Raw genomic sequence first — 3883 nt, 5'->3', positions numbered from 1 at the left:
TGGCCATTGCAAGATTCCCTGAGATGGTGGAGTGTCGGAAAAAAAGCATAAAGTAGTTCCATGAGAGACTCAAGCTCTAAATACCAGCCAAGCCCAAGTAGCTTTCTTTAGTTCATACCTAGACTAGTCAAATAAGATCTTTGCTATCCCATACTCTTCTTCCCTCCCCACCCTGCGTCAGGCCTGGAGGGACCAGAAGCAGCCTGATGAGGGGAAAGGGGACTGCATGTTTCAGGCAAGACAAAGAAAGAGCCGTCTACACCCTAGAGGCAGCCAGGTTGGAGCACGCCCAAGCTGGGGGAGCGAGAAGCTTCAATTCTTCATGAATTTGGAAGTTTTTGTTTGCACACTGAACACTTATAAATGAGACACTCTGTGTGTGTGTGTGTGTGTGTGTGTGTGTGTGTGTCTGATCAAAGATGACTAAATGGCTTTTTATTACTTAATGTCTAGAAAAATCACAAAACTACCTTCATTTTCTCAGGAGTAAGAAAGGGAAGTAAAGAAGAAGCAGTTGCCCTGAGGTGATGGTTTGTTTGAACGGGTAGTGAAGAAAAAGATGAAAACAGTTTCCTGATTATGGCAAGTGTATCCTTCTTGCTCAGTGCATCTTAAAGACCGGCTCTTTCCTCTTCTGTCCAACATCCAAATGAGGTGGTACCCCAAGGCCTGTCCTGGATCTTCTCCTTTTCTTTGCCTACATTTTCTTGATATGCTATCCCTTTTCATTTTTTGGCTTTGACCCACCCTATGTTGATGACTTTCAAATGTGTATCTTTAGCCCAAGTATTTCCTATGAGCCCAGACTTATGAATCCAATTGGCACAGGAAACTTGATTGTTGAGTTTAATAGGCACCATAACATGCCCCCAATATCCCTGTTCCAACTTCACCATCCTTCCACCCCCAATTCTTTCCTATGATAATAGAGGGCATCGCCTTGTAGCCAATTGCTTAAACTCACAATCATTTTGGATTTTTCCCTTTTTTTTAAAAAGGAAATTACTTTGGCATTCTTTTTTTTTTAAAGATTTTATTATTTATTTTCAGAGAGGGAAGGGAGGGAGAGAGAGAGAGAGAGAGAGAGAAACATCAATGTGCAGTTGCTGGGGGCTGTGGCCTGCAACCCAGGCATGTGCCCTGACTGGGAATCGAACCTGCGACACTTTGGTTCGCAGCCCATGCTCAATCCACTGAGCTACACCAGCCAGGGCTTGGATTTTTCCCTTATCATCATCTCCTACTTCCAGTTCATAATCAAGTCTTGTCAGTTCTGCCTGAAGAATACATCTCCAACCCACCTATTTTTCTCCATCTCTACTGTCCCCCCTCCCTTATTCCAAGGTACCGTCACCCTTTCCTGGATTACTATCAAGCCCTCCTATCTGGTCTCCCTTCTTCCACCTTTCCCCTGTTTATCTGTTTTCTGTATCACCAGAGTAAATTTTAAATATTTAAATCTAATGACATCACTGCTCTGCCCAAGTCCTCTATTATTTTCCTCTTTCCTATAAAATATACTTTAAACTCCCGATAACGGCCTATAGAAGCTTCTATGACGTAGTCCCTGTCTTCTTTAAGTTCATCTTGACTGACCACTCTCACTTTCTCTCACTGTGTTGCAGCCCTTCTTTCTTGAATGGCCCAGTCTCTTGCTCACCTCGGGGTTTTGCACTTACTGTTTCCTATCCCTGAAATGCTCTTCTACTGAGTCTGATCAGGCTGATTTTTTTTTCAGTCTCAAGTCTATGTTCAAATATGGGAAGAAGCACCCTTTCTAAAGTAGCCCCTCTGGATTCTTCCATTGCTGTCTAATAACCTTATTTCTTTTATCCATACCACTTAACACAAATTTAAATTATTACTTATTCATGTACTTATTTTATTTTCTATTTATTTTTTCAAAATGTAAGTTGCATGAAGACAGAGACCTTCCCATCTTGTTCACACCAGTATTTTTGGCACCTTGAATAGTATCTGGCAGATAGTAGGTGCTCAATAAATCCTCAGTGAGTAAATGAATGGAAGGGGCAACATCCAACAATGAGTAGGTGTCCTCTGGAGGAACCATGTGGACCTGAGTTAGAAGAGCCCAGAGTGAAATCACAGGGTCCTAATGCGTGAAATCAGAGGGGAAGATGTTTTCTCAAAGTGGGAACATCAACCTTGTGGGCCAGTGCCCCACCATCGTGTTACCTGGGTGACGGGGACAGAATCTCCAGGGGGACTGGGGAAGGTAATGTTAACAATACTTAGTTTTGTCTTCTCTGCTGTTAGAAGATGACAGAGAAGGAAACTTATTTAAGGCTTGGGCAGCCTCTCCACAAGAGAATCCTGTTAGAATAGTAGAAAAGGCAATACTTTAAGTCTTCCAATCTGTAAGGGCTAGATTTTGCAACAATCTGTTCAGTGCACAGGACCCAGGGGAAGACCTCCCGTCTCAGGGACAGAGCGCTTGCCTATACTGGGGCTGTCAAGACCTGCTAAGGATGAAAACTTCTAGTGTACATTTAACTACTAGAGGATCCATGGTGACTTGCATGAGGTGCTGTGGGTCACAGAAGTGATGAGAAATCCTAGGATACTCTCCTATAATTATAACGTCCACTCCCTCCTCCACAACCAAATTTAAACTGCAAATTGGAATAGATGACAATGGTTATTTGATCAGCCATGGAAAACATGTGGGCTTTGGAGTCAGAGATGCCTGGGTTCAAATTCTATCTCTGTCCTATCTTTATTATCTTGGGTAAGTCGCTTAACCTCTCTTAATCTTCATTTCTTCATCTAAGAACCTAATCAACAAAACAAACAAACAAGCAAAATAGAACCAGAGACATGGAAATAAAGAACAAACTGACAGTGACCAGCGGGGCGGCGGAGGGGGATAATGGGGGTACAGAAAGGGGAGGGTCCTCAAGGAACGTGTATAAAGGACTCATGGACCAAGACAATGGGGGTGGGAGGAGGATTGAATGTGGGAGGTGGAGGTGAGTAGGGTGGGAGAGAGTAATGGGGGAAATGGGGACAACTGTAATTGAACAACAACAATATAAAAAAAGAAAATTATCTTTGTGAAGTTGATTGGGTTTATGGGTCTGATACATAGAAAGGACTGACAAATGGTGGCCTGGGCATTGTGGTGGGAGATTTTCAACTTATTCCTCAGCATGCTAAATACTTCATAGGCATAATAAAATGCAAAGCTGGTATTACTTTTCTCCTCCCACCCCTATAAACCTTGGATGATGTGAGCCTTTTAGAGAAACCAAATGCCTAAAAGCAAGAAGTTGATTCCAAGTGAATTTGGGTCAAGGTGTTGAGACATTCGGCATAACCAGGAGTGCGTTTTAGGACTTGGAAGCACCTGTGATCCGTGCTGGAAACAAAAGGAAACTGACTTCCGTGGGAAATGGAGGCTATCAGGGAGTAGCTGGGTTACAAGGCAACAGGCTGAAACATGACCTAATAAGTTCAGTGTAAGAGCATCTGAATTCTTGCTTCTTGTTTCTTGGCAATGTCATCAGTTTGGTTTAATAAACTCATAAAAATTATTATTATTGTTTTTAAAAAGAGGTTAAGTCTAAACAAGGGAATAGCAATCTAGGCCAGTTCAACTTCTCAGGAGACAAAAGGAAAACTATAAGGTCATGAGACTATGTTAATGACCTCTTCGCGCCCTGTGGTTTCCTCAGAGCCTCTGTCTTCTAGGCCTTTACCAGCGACATCGCACATGTCCCCTCAAGCACTGGGTGATTGTTTGCCAGGAGAGACGAGACACGTTTTCTGTCATAGGGATAGGGAAGCTGAAAGAGCCAGTTCTGAGAAAAATAATAAATCAGATGTTAAGAGAAGAAAGTGTCTTCCAGTTCACTTCCTGGTC

This window comes from Phyllostomus hastatus, unplaced genomic scaffold, assembly GCF_019186645.2.
Source record: "Phyllostomus hastatus isolate PE091 unplaced genomic scaffold, TTU_PhHast_1.1 phas_contig_86, whole genome shotgun sequence".
Classification (NCBI taxonomy): Eukaryota; Metazoa; Chordata; class Mammalia; order Chiroptera; family Phyllostomidae; genus Phyllostomus; species Phyllostomus hastatus.
Note: the sequence above shows the minus strand (reverse complement) of the source record.